Source organism: Vicia villosa, linkage group LG2 (genome assembly GCF_029867415.1).
Source record: "Vicia villosa cultivar HV-30 ecotype Madison, WI linkage group LG2, Vvil1.0, whole genome shotgun sequence".
Classification (NCBI taxonomy): domain Eukaryota; kingdom Viridiplantae; phylum Streptophyta; class Magnoliopsida; order Fabales; family Fabaceae; genus Vicia; species Vicia villosa.
This window is the reverse complement of record NC_081181.1, coordinates 26913745-26922507: the sequence shown is the minus strand read 5'-3', so window position 1 is coordinate 26922507 and position 8763 is coordinate 26913745. Positions and strand designations below refer to the sequence as shown.

Here is an 8763-nt window from a genome sequence, read left to right as displayed (position 1 = left end):
AATCTCACTTTTCGCCCTTCTCATTTCCTTAGCTATTAAACCTGAATATTTAGCCATAAAATTGTACCTTAGACTTAAAACCTTAGGAAAGGGTTGAGGGTGCCTAACACCTTCCCTCGACCTGATTATAATAACTTACCCCGAATCTCTTAACTGCGTAAGGTTTCCTATTCGCCTTGGTAGAATAGGTGGCGACTCTAAAAGTTTAATTTTTAGGGCAGGTTGCTACAGCTGGCGGCTCTGCAGCTAAAAATGGTGAATTATTATGCTCATATAGGTTTTGGCAGGTTTTAGGTTTTGGCGAATCATTTAGGGTTTTGGCGAATTTTTTAGGGTTTTGCTAATTTGCCAAAATTAGGGTTTTTGATTACGGTTTAGGTTTTATTTCTTTCTTTTTATATTTAAATATTTAAATTTTTATTTATACATTTATTTGCAATTTTCCACGGTTTATGGTTTTTATATAAATATTTAAATTATTTAATTTTATTTATTTCTTTATTTACAATTTAATTTGTTCATAGCAATTTTAATTAAATATTTGATTATTTAAATATTTGTTATTTTAATCGCATTTTTGGGTTGTATATAAATTGTCGTTAAACCTAAGCGTGGGAATTATATTTAAGACTAGAGGGGAATTACATCGCCTACGAGTCTTATTATAATTCCACTCAGAGTGGGTTGAATATCCGGAAATGTCTCATACGAGGCTTGACCTTGTTGAGGGCTGGACTTGGTATTTGGGTGATCTCTCTGAGAACCTACCCCTAAAATTTGAACCTCATGGATAAAATGAGTTGTTCTAAAATCCAAAGAGACAAAAAGTCTCGGCGGCTACGGACGACCCCATGAGACCTTCTAGAACATACCAAAGGGAAGGGTAGGCACCCTAAGCCGTTACGTCGAACCTATGAACCTAGGGCTTATGTGCTTACGTGCTTATTATATATGTGCAATTTATATACTGCGAATGCCTTGCATTTTAATTTTTGCAGGTATTCCTACGCGTTCCCTGGCCTGCAGGGACTATATTTCTAAGACCATGTCCTTCCCACGAAGGACACCTCCATTTATGCACGTAGATTGGCCTCACGATGGCCATGAGACTTAGTGACTGTCATGAACAGTCACCCCGCGCCTGCATCTACGCGCTCCCTAACCTGTAGGGAGTTTCCTTTTATATCTTTGTACTCTTACAACTATGTGTCCTTCCCACGAAGGACATCTTCGTTTACGCACATCAATTGGCCTCTCGATGGCCATGCGATCTAGTGACTGTCTTGAACGGTCACCTCGTGCCTACATCTACGCACTCCCTAGCCTGTAGGGATTGTAGTTCTAAAATCGCATCCTTCGTACGAAGGACATCTTTGTTAGCATACGTCAATTGGCCTCTCGATGGCCATGCGATTCAGTGACTATCTTGAACGGTCACCCAGTGCTTATTCCTGCGCACCCTCTAACTTGTAGGGTTTTGATTTCCATCTATACATCTTTCATCCCTAGCCTGTAGGGATTTCACTTCATTCGATATCGTCCCTACATAGGTTGTGTACCGCATAGAGAACCTTCCCACGAGGGGCAACTTCATTGGTACGCGTCAAACAGCCTCTCGATGGCCATGAGACTTGGCGACTGTCTTGAACGGTCACCAGCCGCAACCTTCTGCATACTCCCCAATCTAAGAAATTTCCATTGGCGTGTCATAGCATCTATATTGCAAGGATTTCACGAGGGTATAATGTCGCCTCTAAGGCTATCCCTATGATTATACGTCACCCGTCTGCATTGCATACACAGAGTTATAATACAAGGAGTCTCGCATATCCATGCATTCGCATTTTCATGCAGTCATACGTTTGCATCTACATTTGCATTTCTATCTTCACCCGCATCCACACCTATTGCGCTAGCCGATTTCCCGAGACTCACAAAGAAAAAAAGATCATAGACTATGGAGAAAGGAGGATAAATTATTTAGAATGATCTTAGTCTTAATAAGGAAAAGAGGATGTCTTTCGCCATGCCAGCCGCATGCCCATGCCTTGTCATAACAGGATCATAAATACAGCAAAGTTTATCGTCGAGCAAGGATTAGTTCAACAAAGAAGTTCCCCCATAGATACACTCAAGAGGTATCTAGTCATAAAGGGGTTCGTCTTATAACACGTCAAATTTACAAGGACGCTCCATGATAACCTGGGGGCAAGGATTAGTCCAACTGGGGCAACACCCTGAACAAAGACGCATAACCACGATGGAGGGAAGACGACATGTGTTAACCCCACACCAAGGGGCAAAAGGGTCATAGGTTTTCCTCATCAATCTACGAACTCCGAAGATTGCAAACGGTGTGATACTATCCTTAGGAAAAGCAAAAGAGGTTCAGTCAAAGGAAACTCATGAAGTTCCGATACGACGAAAACCCATCGCTGACAATTTATTCCCAACAGGTTTGACGTGCCCAAGGAGAGTTCGAGGTTACCCTTTACTTCTACAGGTCTAAGAACTAAGGAGTAAAACAAGATCAACGGATTTACAAAGGAGATTGTCCCTAGGATCAATAGGTCTTGTCATGCTCATAATCTCAACCCCTACGATCGCTAAGTGTCACTCAAGATAAAAGTTGTACCTTCGGATTGGCAATTCTAATGGGATGACCATGCAGGTTTTGAAATCGATTCATTCGCTCACTACAACGACTTTCAATTTCAAATTTAGGGTTATTAACTGATAACACGATTTTATATCGTATATTTAGCTTGAAATCCGTAGATATTTATAGCATTTTCCGTTTATTATATTGATTTTTTATGATATTATGCGAGTATTTGCTTTGTTTCAGGTTTTACTCTTTTATTGAGACTATTTGTGAAAAGGAAAAGAAATGGAGCTAAAATGACCAATATTTATGCCTAAAAGATGAAAAAGGGGTGCTGAAGTGAAAAAGAGGTTCAAATAAGGCCCAAATGCCCAAAGAGATAGACCAGCCCACGAAGAAGCCAATTGCGCGTGGCCCAAACCATTCCAGCACGTGGAGACGCACGTCTCCAACGTCTCTATGCCACGTCACCAAAGTGGAGACGCCCGTCTCCAGCTCTTCCTACATTTTCTCCACTTGAGACGCACGTCTCAAGTCATTCAAAGGCCCTCCCTGAAAAAGTGGAGACGCACGTCTCCAAGCCCAGTCTGAGAAGCTCCTACTTTCACGCATTCCAACTGCAGTCCCTCGCCTATAAATAGAGGCTGCTACTTCAGTTCAAGGGGTCCGATTTCCTGCTAACGAAGTGCTACCGAAATTGTTCCGCGCTTATTATTTTCTTCCTGCTTTCATTTAAACAGTCTTATTTTCTCATAACAATTTCTACACCGGAAATTGTTGTGAATCTTTTATAAATCTAGCCTTACGTTAGATTTATCATTTTAATTCCTTGTTTTTGATTTCTGTCCGTTTAGTTCCGAAGAACGATCCAGCCAACCTGTGGTGGAAGTTCGGTACTTGAAGATTCAATTGCAAATTTATTTTATTCAGGTTTATTATTTACCGCCTTATTTATATTACTATTGCATGATATATTATATGCCAATTAACATGCCTTTTATTATAAGCCAAATTAATTTATGCATGCTTAACCGTATTAATATGTCTGGCTAATTTACTAAGATATCGGTATGTAAAGTAAGTTAACTGTGGGATCCGAAATAAATTGGCTTAATTATGTTTTATTAATTATCACTTGTTTTTGGTTTGTATGTCTAATTTAATTAGTAAGTTTTAAAACCAATAGAGCGAAAGTTTGAGGGTTTAAGACGGTCAAAGGTTAAAATCAATAGAGCGAAAGTTTGAGATCTTTAACTGGATAGTAGACATAGGACATTAGTTTTAAGGATTGCGAAAGCGTATTAAAACTAATTAGAACTTATTTATTTCCAAAAAATGTTTTTACACCCGAGCGGGATGGCGAAAGCGTACGTTAGGGATATTAGCATGTTCCGAGTCAACAGAGCGAAAGTTTGAGATTAGGAGATTTAAATAGGTAACAACTTCATAAAACAAGCATTTTATTAATTACGTTGTTTCCAAAAAGCTTTTCTAAAATCTAATGGGATGGCGAAAGCGTACATTACGAGTTAGGATAGTAGTCTAAATCAACAGAGCGAAAGTTTGAGAGGAGGACTTTTAATCAATTGAATTAATAAAGATTTTTAATCGAATTATGCATTAGCCAATGGACCTTCGGATCACCTAAAGTTAAACGAAATACATACTGATATCCGTCTATTATTATATTTCTTATTATTCACAATCACTTTCCCTTAGGAACAATCAAATTATTAGTAGCCTTAGCTTTACATAGTAACCTTAGATAACGGTAGATCGATTCATAGTCCATGTGGATTCGATATCTTTTAAAACTACACGACACGACTGTGCACTTGCAGTCATCAGATTAATAGACACGTAAAGTCGCAATCAAGTTTTTGGCGCCGTTGCCGGGGACTATTTATGTCGATATCGTAACTCACTGTTACACTGTAGAGACTAGGGCAATTCTTTCTTTTCTTTCTGGACGATTGTATGCCAAATACTCGTTCACAAGGAGGAGATTTAATACAACGAATTAACGAGATCGAACGTTTCATTAACGTCAAACGTCGAGCTCGCAATCTTCCCGAGGTAGCACCAATTCCGATTAATCAGGAATTGACCTTTACTGATCAAATCAATCAAATTATCCCGAAGTTAGAGATGGCTGCTATTCGTCCTCTTAGAGACTATGCCGCTCCTTCACGCGCTGAACCGCACTCAAGTATCGCACCACCTGCGATTGAGGCAAACAATTTCGAACTGAAACCTTCGTTGGTACAAGCTGTTCAACAGAATCAATTCTCTGGAAGCTCTGCAGACGACCCCAACCTCCATTTATCTGTGTTCGTGCAATATGCCGACACTGTCAAAGCTAACAACGTTAGTTCCAAAGCTATTCGATTACGCCTTTTTCCTTTCTCCTTGAGAGATAGAGCTAGAGCGTGGCTTCAATCCCTTCCTTCTAATTCCATGACTACATGGGACGAATTGAAGAGAGTATTCTTGGCAAGATACTTTCCGCCTAGCAAAACTGCTATGCTAAGAGGTCAAATCAACGGATTTACCCAGAAAGATAACGAATCACTCTTCGAAGCTTGGGAACGATACAAGGACATGCTTAGACTATGCCCTCATCATGGACTCGAACCATGGCTGATCATCCATACTTTCTATGGTGGTCTCCTTTATAACACTAAAATGACTAAGACGCCGCTGCTGGCGGAGCACTAATGGACAAACCCCATGATGAAGCATACAACCTCATAGAGAACATGGCACAAAACCATTACCAATAGGGTGGAGAACGAGCCGCTCTAGAGAAAACCCAAACCAAAGGAGGAATGTACGAAATAAGTGGTATAGACCGCGTTAATGCTAAAGTAGACACTTTAACTCAAAAGATCGAAAACATAACCATCACTCCTTCAGCCACCGCTGCTGCCGTAGCACCTAACTGCGAGATTTGTGGATTAACTGGACACGCAGTTGCCGAATGTCAACTCTTGACTGGAATCCCATTTGATCAAGTAAATTATGCTCAAGGAAACCCTTTTTCTAACACGTACAACCCTGGATGGAAAAACCATCCGAACTTTTCGTATAAGAACAACAACGCATTGTACGCGCTTGGACAAGCACCTGCTGTCCCACCTGGCTATCAAAAAGTGCTTGTAGCTGCTCAAAACGCCCCTAGGAAGTCGAATCTAGAAATCATGATGGAGAACTTTATAGCTTCCCAACAACAAACCAATAAGGACTTCCTAAATCAAAACATCCACAATAGTGAGCAACTAAGACAATTATCGAACAAAGTAGATGCTTTAGCTACGCATAACAAAATGTTAGAAACGCAAATTTCACAAGTAGCCCAACAACAAGCACCTACCGCTGCCCCTGCTGGCACGTTTCCTGCTCAACCACAACCTAATCCTAAAGGACATACGAACGCGATAACACTACGAAGTGGAACGAACTATGATGGACCTATCGATCCTAGAACTCAAAACACACCCATGTCCCAACAAGAGCCAAAGGAAACCAAAAAGACATCAACCGATGATCAAACTGCTAAGACCGATGAGAACAACAACGAAGTGGAACCTGAAAAAGAAAAACCTTACGTTCCACCACCACCTTATAAGCCACCAATTCCTTACCCTCAGAGATTAGCCAAATCAAAAACCGAAGCGCAATTTAAAAAATTTGTAGAACTTCTGAAACAATTAAACATAACCATACCGTTCACAGAAGCCATAACCGAAATGCCTTCGTACGCTAAATTCTTAAAAGAAATTCTATCGAACAAAAAGAAACTCGAGGATAACGAAACTGTAACACTTACCGCTGAATGTAGCGCTATCATCCAAAATAACATGCCTCCCAAACTGAAAGATCCTGGTAGTTTTTCTATACCCTGCGTAATAGGAAAGACTATTATAGAAAAAGCCTTGTGCGACTTAGGAGCCAGTGTTAGTTTGATGCCTCTTTCAACCTGTAAGAAGCTAAATCTGGGTGAGCTTAAGGCAACGAGAATGTCTCTTCAACTAGCTGACCGTTCAGTTAAATACCCTGTAGGAATGTTAGAAAATATCCCTGTTCGTGAAGGCCAATTCTACATCCCAACTGACTTCATCATAATGGATATCCAAGAAGACTCTAACATCCCGATCATATTAGGAAGACCATTCCTAGCAACCGTTGGTACAATTATAGACGTCAAGCGAGGAAAGCTTACCTTCGAAGTAGGAGAAGAGAAAATAGAATTTATTCTTTCCCAATTCCTAAAAGCACCTTCTATAATTGACACATGCTGCTCTGCCGACATAATCGACGAGTGTGTAAATGAAATAAAATCCGAACCACATAAGGAAACCGAGATCCTAAGAATTCCTATACCGCCAATTTTTGAAGATGACAACTGGCGTGGGGAATATCAAGATAACCACCTGAGTGAATGTTTAGCATTAACTCTTGATCCTATACCTGGACCTAAGAAACCTGCTATAGAACTTAAAACACTACCTACTGACCTTAGGTACGAATTCCTTGACGAAGAACAAAACCGACCAGTTATAGTTAACGCCAATTTAGGACAGACCGAGACTGAAAAATTACTTACTGTCCTAAGAAAATACCCAACCGCTTTAGGATATAACATATCAGATCTGAAAGGAATAAGTCCTTCCCTCTGTATGCACCGCATTATGCTCGAAGAAGATTGTAAAACCTCTAGAGAACATCAAAGGCGAATAAATCCTATTATGAGCGATGTGGTTAAAAAGGAAATCCAAAAACTGCTAGAAGCCGGAATAATATATCCAATATCCGATAGTAATTGGGTTAGTCCTGTTCATGTCGTACCAAAGAAAGGAGGAGTTACTGTAATCACTAACGCAAAAGGAGAATCTGCAGCACAACGTACCCAAACTGGATGGAGAATGTGCATTGACTATAGGAAGCTAAACAAAGCCACCCGAAAAGACCACTTCCCTTTACCATTCATAGATCAAATGCTCGAATGCCTAGCTAAACACTCACATTTCTGTTATCTGGATGGATACTCCGGATTTTTCCAAATTCCTATCCACCCTGACGACCAAGAAAAGACCATGTTTACCTGTCCTTATGGTACATTCGCTTATAGACGAATGCCCTTTGGACTTTGCAATGCACCCGCAACCTTCCAGAGATGCATGATGGCAATATTTGCCGACTTCCTGGATGGAATAATGGAGGTCTTTATGGACGACTTCTCTGTCTGTGGAGGAAGTTTTGAAACATGTTTAGAGAACCTTGAACTAGTACTTAAACGATGCGTAAGCGTTAACCTAGTCCTTAATTGGGAAAAATGCCATTTCATGGTTCGACAAGGAATCGTACTTGGACACATCGTATCCGATAGAGGGATCGAAGTGGATAAAGCTAAAATCGAAATTATCGAAAACCTTCAACCTCCTAAAACAGTTAGAGAAATAAGAAGTTTGCTAGGACACGCTGGTTTTTCCCGACGTTTCATTAAGGATTTCTCTAAAATAACCAAACCCTTAACTGAATTACTGATGAAAGACGTCGAATTCATTTTTACCGATAAATGCACTGAAGCATTCCGTACGCTTAAACAAGCATTAATCTCTGCGCCAATTATGCAACCTCCCGACTGGAACGAGCCTTTCGAAATAATGTGTGACGCAAGCAATTATGCTGTAGGAGCCGTTCTAGGGCAAAGAAAAGATAAGAAACTACATGTCATATACTATGCGAGTAGAACCCTAGACGAAGCTCAAATGAATTACGCCACGACAGAAAAGGAATTATTAGCTGTCGTATTCGCGTAAGATAAGTTCCGTTCTTACCTGGTAGGAGCCAAAATAATCATATACACTGACCACGCCGCTATTAGGTACCTCCTAACCAAGAAGGACGCCAAACCGAGACTGCTGAGATTGATCCTGTTATTACAAGAGTTCGACTTGGAAATTAAAGATAAAAAGGGAACTGAAAATGTCGTAGCAGATCATCTCTCTCGATTGGAAAATCTGAAACCCGAACAAGTACCAATTGACGATGATTTCCCTTATGAAAGACTCATCGCTCAGTTAGAAGCTAACAAATTAGAACCATACCATCCAATCACTAAAACCAATAACTTCGCAGAAGTAGCTTTAGTCCGC

At 40.3% G+C, this 8763-nt stretch overlaps 1 non-coding gene across 1 annotated transcript; it reads right to left on the bottom strand.

Annotated features, from left to right (window-relative positions):
• Window positions 1-5128: 5128 nt before the first annotated feature.
• Window positions 5129-5235, bottom strand: LOC131654367 (small nucleolar RNA R71). Its single transcript, XR_009299408.1, has one exon. It is a non-coding gene; the product is annotated as a small nucleolar RNA R71 (small nucleolar RNA).
• Window positions 5236-8763: the final 3528 nt, after the last annotated feature.